The 20,782-nt window shown below is 49.9% G+C and overlaps 1 protein-coding gene across 1 annotated transcript in view; it reads right to left on the minus strand.

The window, feature by feature from the left end:
• The window catches only part of LOC138296893 (solute carrier family 22 member 7-like), a 178,281-nt gene extending 162,731 nt beyond the window's left edge, over positions 1–15,550 (minus strand). The window contains exon 1 of the mRNA XM_069236388.1: positions 15,409–15,550. The gene's annotated coding sequence lies outside the window, so the exon portion shown is untranslated. The remainder of the gene's footprint in view (positions 1–15,408) is intronic.
• Positions 15,551–20,782: the final 5,232 nt, after the last annotated feature.

The raw sequence follows: 20,782 nt of genomic DNA on the forward strand, positions 1-20,782 counted from the left end.
ATTAAATTAATGTTAAAAAAATCTTTGAAGGTAAAATTTAATGTAAAACAAATCTAAAAATACAAATGGAATAACATATTTTAACTTTTTTTTTAATTTAGAAATTAAAATGTTAAATTACTTTTAATTAATTCTATGCATCACATCTAATAGTTAATGCGCAATAAAAAAAATTATTCCCTTTCCACTGGCCCTTAAATGCCTCTCAGGCACCCTGATTCTCATATAATATATTTTAACATTATGGGCCTCATTAGGAGTTCACAATTCTGACGGGGAGGTTGCCGCCACACTGGCTACCTCCCTGCCATACCCATTAAGAGTTTCCCACTAGGGGAAACAAGTTACATCATTCACAATGTTCAGTGTCTGCCTAGCAGACAGTGAGACAGTGCTAGGCAGAGGGGCCCCTGCACTGCCCATACCAAGTACACAGGCAGTGCAGGAGCCCCCCTGTTGCCCCCTGTACCTCTTCTCCGCCAGCCTTTCCATGGTGGTGTTACTGCCATGAAAAGGCTGGCGGAGAACAAGGTTGTAATCTACTGGGCAGCGCTGCATGCAGTGCTGCCCTGGTGGATTAGGATCTCCGCCACCACAAGACCCCCGGGATCCAAGATCGTAAGACCACCACACTCGTAATGAGGCCTTATATGTCAGTGTGATTGTTGGGAAATCTGAAGCTCACCCCCCCCAATCTTTAAGACCAAGCTACGTCCCTGTCCGCACTCAGAGCATAATCTCTATACGTCACACTCTTTGAAGTGCGCCATGTGGAGATTCTGCCACAAGTGCAGAGATTCAGCCACAAGTGCAGAGATTCAGCCACTAGTGCAGAGAATCAGCCACAAGTGCAGAGATTCAGCCACTAGTGCAGAGATTCAGCCACTAGTGCAGCGATTCTGCCACAAGTGCAGAGATTCAGCCACAAGTGCAGAGATTCAGCCACTAGTGCAGAGATTCAGCCACAAGTGCAGAGATTCAGCCACTAGTGCAGAGATTCAGCCACTAGTGCAGCGATTCTGCCACAAGTGCAGAGATTCAGCCACTAGTGCAGAGATTCCGCCACAAGTGCAGAGATTCAGCCACAAGTGCAGAGATTCAGCCACTAGTGCAGCGATTCTGCCACAAGTGCAGAGATTCAGCCACTAGTGCAGAGATTCCGCCACAAGTGCAGAGATTCAGCCACAAGTGCAGAGATTCAGCCACTAGTGCAGAGATTCCGCCACAAGTGCAGAGATTCAGCCACTAGTGCAGAGATTCCGCCACAAGTGCAGATATTTTGCCACAAGAGCAGAGACTTCACCACGAGTGCGGAGATTGTTCACTCGTAACTTTATTACACAAAAGTCCCTTTGTGAATCTGGCCCATAGTTTTCGGATAGGAAATGAGATCCAGTTTTGGAGGATCAATTTAAAAATCTTCATTTCCTGAGGAATGTGTTTACTAAAGGGTTGCCGCTGTCACTTTGGGAGCACATGATTTTGCTGTGAATCTGGAGGGGATGTTGCAGCCATTTCTCCACTGGTAAAACAAATATATTCCTTAGGAGTTTTAGGTTATTAAAAAAGTCTGTGGACTCTGATTCCTTCCTAGGATCTTTCTACGGTACTGGGAGGTTTTCAAAAAGAACCACTGCAACCCTTGTCACAGGCGGTATTTTCCTGGATATCCTCCAGGGTAGACATTTTGGTTGCAGTAATGTCAGCAAGCAGGTAAGGGGAAGTCATATCTTTGTTAAATTCATACCCATACCCGAAGCTTTTCTCACATAGGGTAGTACTCATGCCTTACCCAAAATGTATACCCATAATGCAATCTGTATTTCACTCTTCCTAGGAGATTAGTTGTTGGAGTTTCTTAGATCCACATGTGACACCCATTGGAATTTAGATGACAGAAGGGCCCTTTTGGTTTAGTTAGACAAAAAACCTTCAGAAAATCTGTCTCTTTTTGTTCCTTTTAGTACAACCTTAACATTTAAAAAAAGCTTTAACTACCATGATCAGTAGGTGGGAAAGGCAAGCAGTTTCACAAGCCTAAGCCTCTATGCGGTTGGAATTACCAGGGAATGTTATGGGGAGGTCAACGGCACCACGGCTGAGTCCAGAGAAGTCTCACTTCAGGTAATCTGCAGAGCTGCCAACTGGGCAAACACTCATTCTTTTTGTCCCATCACAAATTAGAGTTGTTTTCTAATGTTACAGAAAATTTTGGATTTTTTGTTACTTGAGACGGCAACAAAGTAACTGTTGTTACTAGACTGTATGAGTAGCTTATCATTTTTGGCTCTTGTTTTTCTGCCTAGGAACATCCTCACAGGTGATGCTATGACACAGGAGGACAGATGTAGGGTTAGTGGCTATGATGAGGAGGACTATGCTAATGAAGATTACCGGAAAGTAATTTGTTCAGTAATGCCGACCGTCTAAAGTTTGGTTCGGCTCCCGACTCTGCGTCCTGACGCAAACGTGTGTTTGGTGTGAGTGGGACCTGAGAGCACGTTGTTATGAAAATCATTCAGAATCACTCGTGGGTGTCAAGGTAGTTAGGTTTTTATTTAGGTATGGATGGAAATGGAAACCTAATGACAACTGTTGTGCTCCGAGAATGGGGAACCACTGAGTTTCCGACTGTGGAGCCTCCATTGTCAGTAACCCCTCGCTGCGGAAAAGTGCCTCTTTTTGACACGGACACCACCACTTTTTGCTCACCGGTACTGATGATTGGAAGTGCACTGGTCCCTGCTAACGAGGCCCCAGTGCCAATGCTCTTTCCCTAAAAACAATACAAATGATAATTGTAACCTAAATGACAAGGACTTCAGCACCCTTGCAAGCCCCTGCTAAAGAGTAGCCCAGAACCTTGGGCATGGGTACTAAAGATGTTCCCTAAGGGCTGCAGCGTGCATTATGCCACCCCAAAGGACCCACACTCTAAATCTTGCAAACTGCCATTGCAGAATGCGCAAAATGATGCAAACCATTTTGAAAACACAACATTACAAACACCCTGTGTGCAATGCCCACACCCATTGCATGTAATATATGTAATTCACCCCACCAGCAGGCCTTAGAGCCCGAAGGCAGGGTGCATTTTAATACATGTGGGGGCACCTCTGCATGAGCAGATGCACCCCTGTGATGCCTAGTTCCATTGCTAGACATTGCAAGTGTTTGGGAAGACATTTTGAGGACATGTAGTGGGCACTAGTCACTACGAGTGCCCGGCTACATGATTGCTTCACTGAAAATACTGATGTTTGGTATCAAACACCTCATCTTAATAAATCTGTACTGATGTCAGTATCAGATTTATTATGAGATGCACCCAGAAGCCCATTAGAGGTGCCCCCTGAAAACAACTATTCCCTTAATGTGCTGGCCGACTGATATTGTCCAGTCTGCCACCACAGACGAGATTCGGATGCTTGCAGGTGAGAGCCCGCGCTCTCAGAGGCCAAAACAATGCTCGCTCAGGAGGAAGGCGATCACACCTCCTCCAGCAGGATGGCTAGTGATTTAGCATATCAGAGCCAAGAGCTTCAAAGCCACCGTCACCTTTGAGATATGGCCATGGCTTCCCCCCAGAGCTGGGGAACGCCACTCCCCGCCCTGAGGCCCATTTGGCACCAGAACAGGCAGAAAATTTTATATTCAGGAGGCGTGTTGCACTTTCTTCGCTAGTCACACCCCTAAGGTGGACTACCTGAAGTGCACAGCCAAGGAAGAGTTTCACCATTTTGTTTTTAGTGAAACTAGGAACTCTGGGTCAGGAATATGCCCACTCTCCACAGGAAGTGGTCAGATAGGGGGTGTAGTCACCCCAGGGGTAAGTAGCCTATTCACTACTAGCCTACACTCACCTTAATGCCCCCAAATTGAGTATTTAGGGGACCCCTCAACACCAGATAGACAGATTTTCTACCTGGGAACAGAAGAAGGACAACCACGAGAACTGAGGACTTACCTAGAACTTGGCACCAAACCCTGTCTTGCTGCTGGTACCGCAACAATTTCACCGACCTGACTCGTCCAAAACCTGTACATTCTCCCCAAAACCTTTGAGAACTGTCCAGCACTTTGACTGCCACTTAGTATCTCCCTTGGATGGAGGAGACATATCCTTGAATCTGAAGGCACTGACTGCACCTCTCCGGTACTACGTTTTGCGGGCCATCTGGCCTACTGAGGGAGCATCTTGCTAGGAGGAGGTCAATGGTCAGCCCTGTTTCTCCAGCGAGATGCTAGACCCTCCAGGATCCCTCCTACACCAATATCCTGGGTACCGGAGCATTTGCCACAACCAAGGCTTATTGAGTGTCCAGCCTGGATACCACCGCCGGAAAAGCCGACCTGCTGATGAGGGACTTCAGAACCGACGAGGCCCCCACTGAGAGAGTGGCACTGTTGTCTTGCTTGCTCTCCTTTTCCAGGTAAACCCACGAACTGTGAGAGCCTCCAACACAAGTTGCCAAGCACCTCTGCAGTCAAGCCTCACAGCCCGAATTCACAACTTCTGACTGTGTCTCCTTGGCCTAGAAGCCCCCACAAGCCAAGCCGCCCTTGGGGTTCCGCCAGACTTGTCCCCAAGTCCCCCTTTGCAGCATCTGTTGATTTGACAGGTCCCTTTAAACTTCTGCTTCTGTAGCACTTGAGGCTATCAGTGCGAGCAGCACCTCTGCACCCGGACACACCAGGACAGGTAAACCTGAGCTGCTGGTGGAGCATTGGACCCTGGTCCCCCAACACTTTAAGTCCTAAAGGATCCCTTCGACAAACACTTGCAAGTATTTGTATGCAGTATATCTTTTCCTCACGTAGGATAACATTAGTGTGTATTATTTGTGTTTCTTGCAAAATTCATAACTCTAAAAGTTCTTACCTGATGTTGTTGATCTTGGTGTCTAAAAAGGGCCAGGTCTAACACAAACCCCACCAGCCTAAAGCCAGGGGAGCCCAATCAATACCTTGATGGGCTTCCCTGCTTGGGGCGATAGAACATGGACCCTGGCCTGCAACTGCAGGGGCATGTTCCAGTTCTACACCAATCTGAACCCAGTTGGATCACTCTGTCTATGCTTCCCAGACAATCTAAGCTAACCCATGGAGGCTCCCAAGCCATCCAGGGGCCTCTGGTCTTTGAATTCTCGCTCAGTGGCAGCCGGAAGCCCTAGGTGCATAGCATCCTCTCTCCACTCTACTGCTCACCAGTTCAGGGGCTCTACCCTGTCACTGGTCCCCCAGTCTAGGGCCTGGACCCATAGACTGGAGAAAAGCCAGGGTTGAGAATTTCCTCCCCCTGCCCCTCCTTCTGGGGTTCTGTACCCTCTTTTTGGGAGTGGTACCCCCAGAATCCAGAACTGCGAGAGCGCTGCTGTCAATCATCCTGCTTAGCTCTCCCACCAGCTCAGGGGAGTTACCCTGTAACTGGTCTTCCAACACAATGTCTACACTCTTGGGCTGAACTAGGGTAAGGGGAGAGTCCTCCCTCTCCCTCAAACCCTTCCCTCTAGAGTTACGCACCCTCCCAGCAGGAGTGGTACCCCTATAAGGCAACAAGGTAGGGACACGGGTAACACCTGTCTCTAACCTCAGGTCAAGGGGAATTCCCTGGGCCTGGTTCCCCAACCTACGGTCTGTACCCTTAGGCTAGACAGGAGTTAGGGGAGCCCTGCCTCTCCCTCAAACCCCTCAATCTGGGCTTCTGCATCCCCCCTTTGAGGAGTGGTACTGCCAGACAGTAGAACTGGGTGGATGTTGGTTCCAGTTAACCCCTCCCAAGTTCTCCTGACACTAGGGGGATCCCCTTCAGTGGATGGTCTCCCGTTACAATCTAAGTTCCCTCCCTTGGGCCCCCCGGGGTACCCTCCAGGGTATGGGGCTGGGCAGATGACAATCTAGAACCTGCAACCCTGCCCATTATGGGACCTGTCTGGACTACTCTGAAACTCCCCTGCCCTCGGGTGGGGGGGACATGAGCCACTCCCTTGAGGATCACTCCCAAGTGCCTTACCAGATCCTCTGGCACTCGGCCAGACGTCTGTCTCCTTTGCAAGTTCCCTGGGGTGAGAGAACTTGCGCAGGAACAGCTGTCGGCGTAACCCTGGAAAACAAGAATGGAGCATGTGCTCTCTGGCAATCAGTTGAACAGCCCTTCAAACTTTTCGCTGTGCTACCCTTCACCCAGCCTTCCTGTGCCATGCAGCAATCCTCCATAAACTCCCCCTAAGGCTGGTGAGACCGCTTTCTACTTCCCCTGAACCTCGATCTGTAGTTTTCAGGGGTGAAGTTATACTTCTTGATAAATGCCTCCTTCATGGGGGGATACTCTTACCTGTCACTCCCTTCCAGTGCCAGAAGGGCACTGTGAGAAAGTAGCCTCTTTCTAGCCTTGTTACCCCCACTTTTGGCCTGTTTGTGAGTATATGTCAGGTGTTTTCACTGTCTCACTGGGATCCTGCTAGCCAGGGCCCAGTGCTCATAGTGAAAACCCTATGTTTTCAGTATGTTTGTTATGTGTCACTGGGACCCTGCTAGTCAGGACCCCAGTGCTCATAAGGTTGTGACCTATATGTATGTGTTCCCTGTGTGATGCCTAACTGTCTCACTGAGGCTCTGCTAACAAGAACCTCAGTGGTTATGCTCTCTCTGTACAAATTGTCACTAACAGGCTAGTGACCAATTTCACCAATTCACATTGGCATACTGGAGCACCCTTATAATTCCCTAGTATATGGTACTGAGGTACCCAGGGTATTGGGGTTCCAGGAGATCCCTATGGGCTGCAGCATTTCTTTTGCCACCCATAGGGAGCTCTGACAATTCTTACACAGGCCTGCCACTGTAGCCTGAGTGAAATAACGTCCACGTTATTTCACAGCCATTTACCACTGCACTTAAGTAACTTATAAGTCACCTATATGTCTAACCTTTACCTGGTAAAGGTTGGGTGCTAAGTTACTTAGTGTGTGGGCGCCCTGGCACTAGCCAAGGTACCCCCACATTGTTCAGGGCAAATTCCCCGGACTTTGTGAGTGCGGGGACACCATTACAAGCGTGCACTATACATATGTCACTACATATGTATAGCGTCACAATGGTAACTCCGAACATGGCCATGTAACATGTCTAAGATCATGGAATTGTCACCCCAATGCCATTCTGGCATTGGGGAGACAATTCCATGATCCCCCGAGTCTCTAGCACAGACCCGGGTACTGCCAAACTACCTTTCTCGAGGTTTCACTGCAGCTGCTGCTGCTGCTGCCAACCCCAACCCGTCAGACAGGTTTCTGCCCTCCTGGGGTCCAGCCAGGCTTGGCCCAGGAAGGCAGAACAAAGGACTTCCTCAGAGAGAGGGTGCTACACCCTCTCCCTTTGGAAAAAGGTGTCAGGGCTGGGGAGGAGTAGCCTCCCCCAGCCTCTGGAAATGCTTTGATGGGCACAGATGGTGCCCATCTCTGCATAAGCCAGTCTACACCGGTTCAGGGATCCCCCAGCCCTGCTCTGGTGCGAAACTGGACAAAGGAAAGGGGAGTGACCACTCCCCTGACCTGCACCTCCCCTGGGAGGTGCCCAGAGCTCCTCCAGTGTGCTCCAGACCTCTGCCATCTTGGAAACAGAGGTGCTGCTGGCACACTGGACTGCTCTGAGTGGCCAGTGCCAGCAGGTGACATCAGAGACTCCTTCTGATAGGCTCTTACCTCTGTTGCTAGCCTATCCTCCTTCCTAGGTAGCCAAATCTCCTTGTCTGGCTATTTAGGGTCTCTGCTTTGGGGAATTCTTTAGATAACGAATGCAAGAGCTCATCAGAGTTCCTCTGCATCTCTCTCTTCACCTTCTGCCAAGGAATCGACTGCTGACCGCGCTGGAAGCCTGCAAAACCGCAACAAAGTAGCAAAGATGACTACTGCAACCTTGTATCGCTGATCCTGCCGCCTTCTCGACTGTTTTCCTGGTGGTGCATGCTGTGGGGGCAGTCTGCCTCCTCTCTGCACTAGAAGCTCCGAAGAAATCTCCTGTGGGTCGACGGAATCTTCCCCCTGCAACCGCAGGCACCAAAAGACTGCACCACCGGTCCTCTGGGTCCCCTCTCAACATGACGAGCGTGGTCCCTGGAACTCAGCAACTCTGTCCAAGTGACTCCCACAGTCCAGTGACTCTTCAGTCCAAGTTTGGTGGAGGTAAGTCCTTGCCTCCCCACGCTAGACTGCATTGCTGGGTACCGCATGATTTGCAGCTGCTCCGGCTCCTGTGCACTCTTCCAGGATTTCCTTTGTGCACAGCCAAGCCTGGGTCCCCGACACTCTAACCCGCAGGGCACGACCTCCTGAGTTGTCCTTCGGCGTCGTGGGCCCTTCCTTTGTGACTTTCGGTGAGCTCCAGTTCACTCTTCTTCGTAGTGCCTGTTCCAGCACTTCTGCGGGTGCTGCTTGCTTCTGAGTGGGCTCCTTGTCTTGCTGGACGCCCCCTCTGTCTCCTCACGCAATTGGCGACATCCTGGTCCCTCCTGGGCCATAGCAGCATCCAAAAACCCTAACCGCGACCCTTGCAGCTAGAAAGGCTTGTTTGCAGTCTTTCTGCACGGAAACACCTCTGCAAGCTTCTTCACGACGTGGACATCCATCCTCCAAAGGGGAAGTTCCTAGTCCTCTTCGTTCTTGCAGAATCCACAGCTTCTACCATCCAGTGGCAGCTTCTTTGCACCCACAGCTGGCATTTCCTGGGCATCTGCCCACTCCCGACTTGATCGTGACTTTTGGACTTGTTCCCCTTGTTCCGTAGGTACTCTCGTCTGGAAATCCATCGTTTTTGCATTGCTGGTGTTGGTCTTCCTTGCAGAATTCCCCTATCACGACTTCTGTGCTCTCTGGAGAACTTAGGTGCACTTTGCACCCACTTTTCAGGGTCTTGGGGTGGGCTATTTTTCTAACCCTCACTGTTTTCTTACAGTCCCAGCGACCCTCTACAAGCTCACATAGGTTTGGGGTCCATACGTTATTCGCATTCCACTTCTAGAGTATATGGTTTGTGTTGCCCCTATACCTATGTGCTCTCATTGCAATCTATTGTGACTGTACATTGCTTGCATTGCTTTCTATTGCTATTACTGCATAATTTTGGTATTGTGTACATATATCTTGTGTATATTTGCTATCCTCATACTGAGGGTACTCACTGAGATACTTTTGGCATATTGTCATAAAAATAAAGTACCTTTATTTTTAGTATATCTGTGTATTGTGTTTTCTTATGATATTGTGCATATGGCACCAGTGGTATAGTGGGAGCTTTGCATGTCTCCTAGTTCAGCCTAAGCTGCTCTGCTAAACTACCCTTTTCTATCAGCCTAAGCTGCTAGACACCCCTCTACACTAATAAGGGATACCTGGACCTGGTGCAAGGTGTAAGTACCCCTTGGTACCAACTACAAGCCAGGCCAGCCTCCTACAGGCACCCCTCCCCTCCTCAGGAATATAGCTCCCCAGGCCAGTCCCCCAATCCTTCTCAGGGATCCCCCGCACTACCAGAGCCATTTCATACTCCCTCAGCCACTGATGTATGTCTTCCCCCTTTTTGAACCTGTGGGCATGGGGGATTGCCCCTGGCAATACATTTACAATTGCTGCCACAATGGACTCCACCTGCAGTGCTGGTGAGTCCAGACTTGTCAGGTCTGCGTTCAAGGGTGAGTCTCTCCCTGGCAAAGGCCCTTTCAGCCTTTGCCATCCTCTCCTGGACTAAGACCTTCTCTACCTCAGCCCTTCTCTCCTCCACAGCCAGACGTGCTAGCTGCAACCTCAGGTCCCACCTCTTTCCGCCTACCTCTGAGCTCCTCAGGCGACAGAGAAGAGGAGGGGACACTGCTCCTAGGACTGGACCCAGCACGTGACGGCCTATCCCTGGGGTCCTCTCTCTACCAGAGTCCCTGCCCAGTCATCTCCTCCCTCCGCTTCAAACTCTTCAGGGTCAATGCCCCCCTGGGGTGTGGACTGAAAACCCTCCCAACCTCAGAGTCCTCACAGATCTCAGGGTCCCCCTCTGGGTCTTCCTCAAAACCACTACCTCTCTGGATCTCTGCTGATGCTCTTCCAAGGTCCCTTTCAAAATAGTACAGGGTTTTCACGAGGTCCCCGTTCTCTGGTAGTCCCCTCTCCCTACAGAAAACCTTTAATTCCCCTTTTTGTAAGACAACAGGTTGTCTAGATCAAAGGTTAACCCCATCTTGACAAGGTAAACAAATACAAGTGTGACAACAGCATTCCCAGGTGCAAGAGCGAGCACAGGAAAAATGACTAAATGAGAGAATCAAAGGAAAATAAAACACATAATGCTCTAAGTGAAGCTTGTAGTGCAACAATGAGTCACAATAGTATTGTTCAAGTGCAAGTCCTATCCTCACCACTGATCACCAGTGTTAGAAATGGGGTTTCTGGGTGGCTGGGGTATGCACCTAAGCCAGGCAGAACCTACACACTCTAGTCATGGCAAGGGAGTTACACATCCAAGATAACCCCTGCTCACCCCCTTGGTAGCTTGGCACGAGCAGTCAGGCCTAAACCGGAGGCAATGTGTAAAGTGTTGGCACAACACACACACACATGACACAGTAAATACACCACAAAGGAAACACAACCACTAGTCATATAAAAATAAACTGTATAGCATAAAACATCATTACACCAAAACACAACATGTATCAAGGGACTTACAGGTAAATGAAATGTTCCAATTAGGGGTGAGTCAATCATACCAAGTTTAGAAGCGAGAGCACATGCACTTTAGCACTGATCAGCAGTGGTAAAGTGCTCAGTCCTACAGTCATCAAAAACGGTCAGGAAAAAATAGGAGGAGGAAGGCAAAAAGTTTGGGGATGACCCTGTAACAAGGGCCAAGTCCAACAATAATGCAACACAATGACCCCTAACGCATTAATACAGTCTTGTTGAGGGACCATGAGCTCATGGTAATACAGTCTTGTTGCAGTCTTGTTGAGGGACCACGAGCTCGTGGTAATACAGTCTTGTTGAGGGACCACGAGCTCATGGTAATACAGTCTTGTTGAGGGGCCACGAGCTCATGGTAATATAGTCTTGTTGAGGGACCACGAGCTCATGGTAATACAGTCTTGTTGAGGGGCCACGTGCTCATGGTAATACAGTCTTGTTGAGGGACCACGAGCTCATGGTAATACAGTCTTGTTGAGGGACCACGAGCTCATAGTAATACAGTCTTGTTGAGGGACCACGAGCTCATGGTAATACAGTCTTGTTGAGGGACCACGAGCTCATGGTAATACAGTCTTCTTGAGGGACCACAAGCTCATGGTAATACAGTCTTGTTGAGGGACCACGAGCTCATGGTAATACAGTCTTGTTGCAGTCTTGTTGAGGGACCATGAGCTCATGGTAATACAGTCTTGTTGAGGGACCATGAGCTCATGGTAATACAGTCTTGTTGAGGGACCATGAGCTCATGGTAATACAGTCTTGTTGAGGGACCATGAGCTCATGGTAATACTGTCTTGTTGCAGTCTTGTTGAGGGGCCATGAGCTCATGGTAATACAGTCTTGTTGAGGGACCACGAGCTCATGGTAATACAGTCTTGTTGAGGGACCATGAGGGGCGCACCAAGCTCTTCCATCATGATGTTAGAGAGCGCACCCGTTCTGTGTTTCATTTCTCATGGGAGTGCTGCCTACTGGTGCACTCTAGTGAAGTTACACGGCTGTATACTTAAATAAACCCTGGCCTGCATCGATTATGTGTGGCGTCTGGCAGCAGGTGATCTCTGTGTGCGTGTGATGGGATGTGTGTGTTCCTGTTTATGGGACATAACATGGAGGCCTGTGAGTTCTATTTTGGAAACACTGGCCTGGAGAGGACAAGAGAGGTGAGGACTGCAATCCCCCACCCGACAAACTAGATGTGGATTGCTGACATTCCTGAGGGCTGGGGGGGCGCACACTGAAGGAAGGGGAGCAGAGCATCCTCTGTGCCTCTTGGATTCCAGGAAGAGTTACTTGTTGGTGGGGCTTGGGGTCAATGTCCAAGAGATGGCAGGAGTAATAAGATTGGTACCGTGGGGCAGGGAATCTTGATTGAGACAAAGGCTTAAGCCTTTGAACTTTTATGTGGCATATTTCAGTGGAGGCTGACAGCCAGATGTGACCCCTGGGTACTCCCTTGGCCTGTGTTGTGGGTATGGCATATTTCAGTGGAGGCTGACAGCCAGATGTGACCCCTGGGTACTCCCTGGCCTGTGTTGTGGGTGTGGCATATTTCAGTGGAGGCTGACAGACAGATGTGACCCCTGGGTACTCCCTTGGCCTGTGTTGTCGCATATTTCAGTGGAGGCTGACAGCCAGATGTGACCCCTGGTTACTCCCTTGGCCTGTGTTGTGGGTGTGGCATATTACAGTGGAGGCTGACAGCCAGATGTGACCCCTGGGTACTCCCTTGGCCTGTGTTGTGGGTGTGGCATATTCCAGTGGAGGCTGACAGCCAGATGTGACCCCTGGGTACTCCCTGGCCTGTGTTGTGGGTGTGGCATATTTCAGTGGAGGCTGACAGCCAGATGTGACCCCTGGGTACTCCATGGCCCGTGTTGTGGGTGTGGGATATTCCAGTGGAGGCTGACAGCCAGATGTGACCCCTGGGTACTCCCTGGCCCGTGTTGTGGGTGTGGCATATTTCAGTGGAGGCTGACAGACAGATGTGACCCCTGGGTACTCCCTGGCCTGTGTTGTGGGTGTGGCATATTTCAGTGGAGGCTGACAGCCAGATGTGACCCCTGGGTACTCCCTTGGCCTGTGTTGTGGGTGTGGCATATTCCAGTGGAGGCTGACAGCCAGATGTGACCCCTGGGTACTCCCTTGGCCTGTGTTGTGGGTGTATCAGAATTAGAGCCACTGCTGCTGTGCATGACTCTCCATTTGGCAAAGGGCAGTGCAGAGAAGTGAGCACTTCAAAGGAGTGCCAAAGCCAAAGACTCCTGTGCCACTAGAATGGTGGTGCCCGTGACGTGCTGCCCGTCGCCCGTATGAGCACCAAACTTGGAGCTCCCTTGTGAACAGGAGGGAGAACACTGTGAAATATGGGCCATCGTCCATTCGTGCACCAAAGGAGTGGACCACTGAGTGACGAGGAGGGGAGTCCACAGTGGAGTGCAGGCTTCCTCCTGTGTGTGCCACACTCCGCGACCTCCATGTCACCAGGAAGGGAGCACCAGGAATGATAAGGCAGTCGCCCGTGTGTGGGCCGAGGTTGCTTGCGTTCTGGTTCAGGGAAGACCTAGCCTGGCAGTTCGGGTCAGACTGTTCCCATGAGGAGCAGGTTCAAGACTGGTTTGCATATGAGTGGGTCCAAACTGAGCGGGAACAATGGGTCAAAAATAATGGATTGGGATGCGATCCGAGAAATTGCAAAGGACTGAAATGAACTGAAACATTCCATCCATCACGGTGTTGTTAATGCATAGGAAGTCAGAGGAACACTTGCTTGTCACTGCGGTTGCCGGGTGAGGGCACCAAACACCAACACGGGTTGTCCTCTGGGAAAGACCACAAGAGGTTGCATGCCCTCAGAGCCAGGAGACTGGAACTTGTAAAGGAGCACCTCTGGTCCTCCTGGATTGCAGACTGCCATCGGGTTGGGTAAGATTGCTGTAGGCCATCGGACATGCTGGGGACTTGCACAGACGTACCACTGACACGCTGATGGCATTGAGTCTTATGGAAAGACTTAGACTTTGTTACATGGGGGCTAGAGTGGGCCACATATGGGGGGAGTCTCTAGTACAGAATGGGGAATAACCAACCCCACTAGACTTAAGAAGTCAGCACTGGGCTGTGGGGATTATTTAGTGTGTCGATTCTATACTTTATGTGATCACATGAAAACTATTTTTATTTCATAAAAGAAAGTATTTGGCTGAACAGTAATTTTATTGTTGTTGGTGTGTGTACTTGGAGACTTGGCCCTGTGTATGCGCCATACCTACCTCCCCTCAAAGCGCTTTGGATTCCTCGACCCGCGCTACCACTGAGAGGCAAGCGCTGGACGGGGTAGTACTTGGCACAATTACTCAGGACTCGTAGTATGTTGAGCGCCGGGACATCAGGCCTGATAGGCCACAACCGCCACGGTTGGGCACAGTCACCCATGCTTGCCCCGTGACCCTCTGAAAGGCCTTCTGACACACAAGGTGTGTATGTGTCATACCTACACACACTACACACATGGTGGTGTCAATTAGATATGTGGTGTACTCACGGCGGTGACAGACGGCCGGATTTAGATATTGGCGGATGAGTTACTCCATCACAACGCGGATATCCCGTCACCCTTGTAAATACGCCAATATCTCCAGCGGGCCCATACTGCGGGGCGCTGCCCCAAGGGGACAAACACATGGGTCTCTGCCTTTTAAAACACCCCAGCACAGCCTTTCCTTTTGTGGGTGGAAACTGTGCGAGCGACTGTGACTTTTACGCAAGAGTTCCCTCTCTCAGGCTGAGTCACTTATTTGTACCATTCTGGCTGGCAGAACACCAACCGCTTCTAATGCTTCCACGGTGGGTACACCCTGTACCGCCCCACAGGCTGCTCTCTCACCCAGAACTCTTAAAGTAAGGGTGTTACAACTGAGCATCACTCACGGCAGGTCCTACAAGGCCGGCCGTTTCCATGGCGCCCCGGGAGCAAGGGCAAGAACGCAAATATTTACACGGAGTTACAGGAGTGCCCGGCCGACAAGCCCACACTGTGGGGCACAGAGGGAGCACGGTACCCCCCAACAAAGGAGCCTTGGTGCACACACAGCTGAAAGCCCCCGAGGCACGTCCCTGCCACACTCTCGGATCGATGTGCATTTTAAAAACAACTCGAGTTTGGAAGTTGTTAGTAAGTTACTCAAACTTTCTGCTCAGTTCCACGTGTTCTTGGGGGGTTGTCGCTTAAAAAGTTAATTGTCCAAGCACCCCCCTTCTCTCGCCCCCAGGAGAAAATACACACGCGGCACACTATAAATCCCCCCCCCACACACGGTAAATACACACTACGGCACACTATCAATCCCCCCCACACACACGGTAAATACACACTACGGCACACTATCAATCCCCCCCACACACACGGTAAATACACACTACGGCACACTATCAATCCCCCCCCCCCCCCCCACACACACGGTAAATACACACTACGGCACACTATCAATCCCCCCCCCCCCCACACACACACACACGGTAAATAAACATCACGACACACTGTGAACACACACACGGTAAATACACACCAGGCAGACTATGAACAACCCTCCCCCCCCACACACACGGGTTTAGACAGCACGCCACGCTGTAACTCCGCCACACACAGCTTAAATAAACTACAGCAGACTGAACTCACCAGCAGCGCACGCCGGGCGCAGGTCTGCTGAGGGCTCTGTCAGCAGCTCGGGTATATTTATATCCTGGTGCATTCTGTCCCCACCCTGTCACCAGCGGATCTCCTGCTCGTGCCCGCGGCGTGCCATCCTCCGGGGCCGCCCATTCACAGGCTGTGCCCACCCCGCACACTCACTACTCGGCCCCTTCTACAAACCCGCCCCCCCCGGCTCACCACGGGGGGGCTTGCACTGGTGAAAGAGGCACAAACTTTACGAAAACTTACTGGGCGGGGCAACTGCTCCAGTTACAGAGCTACATCGGGGTCTTGGTCACTTGGATGTGAATCTTCTGTCAGTGAGGGAGGGGCGGGGGGGCATTCCTGCCACATTCTGCAAGTTTGTGAAAGCCCACGCGCTCTGACGTCTCACAGACCGCATCACTTTCCTACTTTAAAATATTCAGACATTTTAGTCTTGCCAAACTTCTAAAGTTTAACTTATCTGGATGTTGGTGGGGGGGGGAATGTTTTTCTAATGATGAAAATAAATCAAACAAGCATTCGCAAAGCCAATCGTTCTTATTGTGCCAGTACTGTACATTGCAATGCAACGGGTCTCGCGTTTGCTCGTGTTAGAGCTGAGAGCGTTGTAAACTCCTAACCCGACTTTTCACTGGTAATGAAAAGTATCGACAAAACTGCATTTATGTACGTAACCCGAAAAAGTGCAATTAACTGTGTAACAGGCCGATATTATGTAAAGCGCTCGACTTCTGCAAAGCGAGATCGCGCTGGGAAAATAGAGATAAAGTAGTCCACGAGCCGGACAGAAAACAGCGAGCCTCGCACGTTTTCAGTACTTGGTTGATGCGTTCGAGGAGGGCTAACCACCGGAAAAGGCATGACGTGTGCATGCCTTCCACTAATGAAAGCAAGCAGATTCTAACAGGCAAGCCAATGACAGACACTGACGTGACGTGAACAGGGCTACGAGCCCTTTTTAATTACTAAAGCGTCTCGCTTAGCGAAACACATGCACAAGCGCATGCAACGCAGGCTCGATCCTAAAAATGGCTTTATTTGGAGCCTGGGGCAGCACATCAGGCACACGCCTGGGAAGCTAGGCGGTTATGCCAGGGCATCGACAAGAGGGCCACGAAGGAGCCGGGTCTGGGGCAACGAGGAGACTGACAGGGGGGTCAAGGGAAAGACCACAAGAGTGCTCTGAAGGAAGAAGGATCAAAACATGATTGCTAAACAACAAATTAAAGCCCAAAGAAAGTAGTTCCATGACATCAGCAGTGGAAGAATACTCCTCATCCAATCAAAACCAGTGGTACTGAGGTTGGCAGCTTGTTGGAGGGCCGGGTGGCACGGCGGGGGGAATAAACATTAAATACATTTTTTTTTAAAAACGTACCTGCCCTGCCGCGCCGCTCTTTCTTGCTGGAGGCAGCCACAGGCTCCCAGCCTGCCCTGCGTCCAATCCTGACGCTGCTCGGAGCAGTTTTAGGATTGGCTGGAGGCATCCAGCCTGGGCGCTCCCAGACAGACTGGGAGCCGGTGCCTGCTCTATTCAGCCCGGCAACACAGTGCCGAGCTGGAGAGAGCGCTGTGCGCATGTGTGTTTGGCTGACCCGATAAGGCCGGCCAAACATACATGCGCACTGAGTGGGAGTGCAGTGTCACCCCGTGGCCCCGAACCTTTACAAGAAAATGATAATAACCACAGTTTATTATCCTTTTCTTGTGAAGGTTTTGCAGCTGCTGCTGGCGGAGGGCGATGCTCCTCTGGCATTGCGGAGGAGTCACCGCTGCGTACAGACCTATGCTTCAGGGGGACACACGGGTAAAACAGAAGGAAGTAGGCAAGCCATCCAATAAAGAGAAGGGAACTGAGATCATCGAGTGTTTTCACAGGGTCTTCTCCAAACCTTTTGCCTTCCTCCTATTTTTTCTGCTCTTGTAAACTTGATATCAATGGCTTACACCTGATTGGCACATTTAATTTACCTGTAAAGTCCTTGTAGAGTGGTATCTCTATACCCCGGGCCTGTAAGTTAAAAGCTACTAGTCGGCCTGCAGCGCTGCTAGCGCCACCCACTGAAGTAGCCTTTCAAGCCTGTCTCCGGTCTGCTAACGCAGTTTACTGCCACAGGAACCTGGGATCTAAATTTACTTGCCAGGCCTGGAAGTCCCCTTTTACTACATGTCAGTCACCCCTAAGGGAGGCCCTAGCTAGCCCTATGGGCAGGGTGCCATGTATGTAGAAGGCAGGACATGTGCCTAGTAATGTGGCCTGTCCTGGTAGTGACAAACAGCCTATTTGGTTTCTGCTGCAAGTGCTGCCTTCTCATAGGGTTGCATTGGAAATGCCCTGCCTTATGTCGAGGGGGGATTGTCTGATTTATGAGGGGTAGCGTAGGCATGTTTGGTTTGGTTATAATGGTAGTTAGAAATGCTGCTTGCTAGTGTAGGTGGATTTTTTATTACCGTTATAGAAATGCCAAATCTAGAAAGTGAGCATTTCTCTGCACTTATGACTGGTGTTTTGCAACTTGACTCCAATCCACGTCTGGGGCAGAGAGACAGCTGGGCTTTGTGCATACTTTTCAGACAGCCTGTACACCGGGGGGATGGCAGTGTCACAGAGGTGCACCTGCATATTGAGTGGTCTTCCTGGGCTGAGAGAAGGGGAGGCAAGGCACACCTGCATTTGTAAAGGCTGTGCCCTGGCCTCACACAAGGGGCTCGTTTACCTCCAACTGATGTGTGGAGCCTGTGCTGGAGGAGAGAGGGGACACTCCTAGAATCAGTTGGAACTGGTTGGAACCTCTCTCCCCCTTTAGTGTAAAACATGAGGCAGAGACTGAGTATAAGTACAGGGGATTTTTCCCCATCAGAGAGCACTTTTGGACAGGGCACTGAACCTCTGCCTTAGGCACTGCCTGACTGAACAAAGGACTCACTCTACTTGTATTGGTCTGCTGCCTGGTGTCTGCTGGGTGGACTAAAGGACTCATCTGGACTACTCTTCTTGTGATGGCCTGCTGCCTGGTGTATGCTGGGTTGAGCATCTCTAATCTTATGTTTATCCTGACCATGTTCATCTTTAGTGATAATGACAACCTGACTACTGCTCGTTTTGCAGAATACCAGTAACCTATGTGTTTACTTGACTACGGCTTTCTTTTGCAGAGTATTAGTAACCTGTGTAATGTTCTGGCAACTGCTTAGGTAACAGGGTATTAATGACATGTTGTGTTTGGTCTAATGATGTTTTGTGCAATAGAGTTATTTTTTACATAACTTGGTGTTGTGTTTCCTTTGTCGTAGGGATGGTGTGTCACGTGTGTTGTGTGTATTGTGCAATCGCTTTACACATTGCCTCTGGGTTAGGCCTGACTGCTTGTGCCAAGCTACCAAGGGAGCAAACAGGGGTAATCCTGGGTATGTAACCCCCTCGCCCTGACTAGAGTGTGTATGTTCTGCCTGGCTTAGGTGCATACCCCAGCCACCTAGAAACCCCATTTCTAACACCCATATAATCAAGTACAATGGCTGACGCAAAGCCACTCTGTCCCGTATTATACACAAAACTGTCTTCAACAGAGTGAGAGAAAGCACTAACCGTACTCAGGATCTAATGAGAGTCATGAACTCTCCCACCACCTACAGTGTCCGCCGTCAACCGCAGACAATAAGGATATATTAACCAATAGTAGAAATGGACACGGCCAGTGGAGTGGGACAAGTGAGAAAATAGACTCAACTGGGGACTGACGTCTGCAGGCCGAAGGCGATATCTAAAGACAACATCAGATCTCTTAATATTCCGTCATTAAAGTAATGCATCTTACCGTAAGCGCAGTCTCTAGGTTCCATGCGGATGCTGTCCTTGAATCAGGCGCAAGAAGTCTAGACCGTGCTGCCAGACCCCTGCTTCTTGGTATTGGATGGGGGAAGGCCTGCTCTCTCAAGTCTTCTCCTCATGTGAGCTGCCTTGAGTTTCTATCAAGGATCATTCGACTTATGAGAACATAGAGTTCCTCCCAGAGCTATCCAATACCAGAGTGTAGAAAACTTCTTCAGGGCTTTAAAGTGTAGAACATGGTCTTATTATAACCAGTGTGTGGTCCATGGTACAACATCATTTATTTAGTCTTCAAACTTCCATAGAGTCAAGCAGTATGAACATCATTACAGTTCCACTGAGATCCACTGAGATCATTGCAAGGTCTGGTGGGTCCATGTTGCCCACCTTCGATGTACGCTGAAGTAACTGGCAAATTGGAAATTTTATTTTTCTTCAATTGATGTATGGACTGTGTGTCCTGTAGGGAAGGTGAGGAGGGCTGACCTTACGCTTGCGTGCACCAAGAAGGTCCGAATATGGGCCTTCTGAGACAGGAGCAACAAAAGAAGCCTCAGTCCTCTTGTAAATTATTCCCAATACCAGAGTGTGACTGTCACTCCTGCAACTGGATGGTAGGTCTCACGCTACAGGTAAGGATCTGCCTCTGGGGTCCCCTGGGCGTGAACTTCTTCCTCCTGTGCTTCAATCCTCAGGTTACCCGTTCTGTAAGCTGTTCCCCAGACCTGGAAATCTGAGTGTCCAATAGTGTTTTTCAGACTAGACCCTCATCCGAGGCTGCGTTTCCCTCATTTCTCAATGATCCCCCTTATGTTCCGCATTTGTCTTCGGTTGACTCGCTTGATGTGACAGATGCAATTACAAATGTCATAAACAAAACACCCACTCGCATTACCTCACACTACTACTAATGCGATCATGATGGATGCAGATGTATTTACCGGTTTGAGCTTATACATGTGTTGGTTTGGTTATGTGTGTAATGATGCCTCAGGCTAGGGTGTCAATCCTTATTGGTTTACATAGTGTGAGGCAAGGGCGTAGCCAGAAAAGAAAAGTGCCCGACTGAGAGACGCAGTAAGCCAGACACTTCCTAGATTAGTTCTCTTCAGCTGCACGTTGTACCACCTATCCATTCATCCACCCATCCTTCCATCCATCCATTGATGCTTCATGTGAGAAAGTAGCCTCTTTCTAGCCTTGTTACCCCCACTTTTGGCCTGTTTGTGAGTGTATGCCAGGGTGTTTTCACTGTCTCACTGGGATCCTGCTAGCCAGGGCCCAGTGCTTATAGTGAAAACCCTATGTTTTCAGTATGTTTGTTATGTGTCACTGGGACCCTGCTAGCCAGGACCCCAGTGCTCATAAGGTTGTGGCCTATATGTATGTGTTCCCTGTGTGATGCCTAACTGTCTCACTGAGGCTCTGCTAACCAGAACCTCAGTGGTTATGCTCTCTCTGTACAAATTGTCACTAACAGGCTAGCGACCAATTTTACCAATTCACATTGGCATACTGGAA

The sequence above is a fragment of the Pleurodeles waltl genome, chromosome 5, assembly GCF_031143425.1.
Source record: "Pleurodeles waltl isolate 20211129_DDA chromosome 5, aPleWal1.hap1.20221129, whole genome shotgun sequence".
NCBI classification, from domain to species: domain Eukaryota; kingdom Metazoa; phylum Chordata; class Amphibia; order Caudata; family Salamandridae; genus Pleurodeles; species Pleurodeles waltl.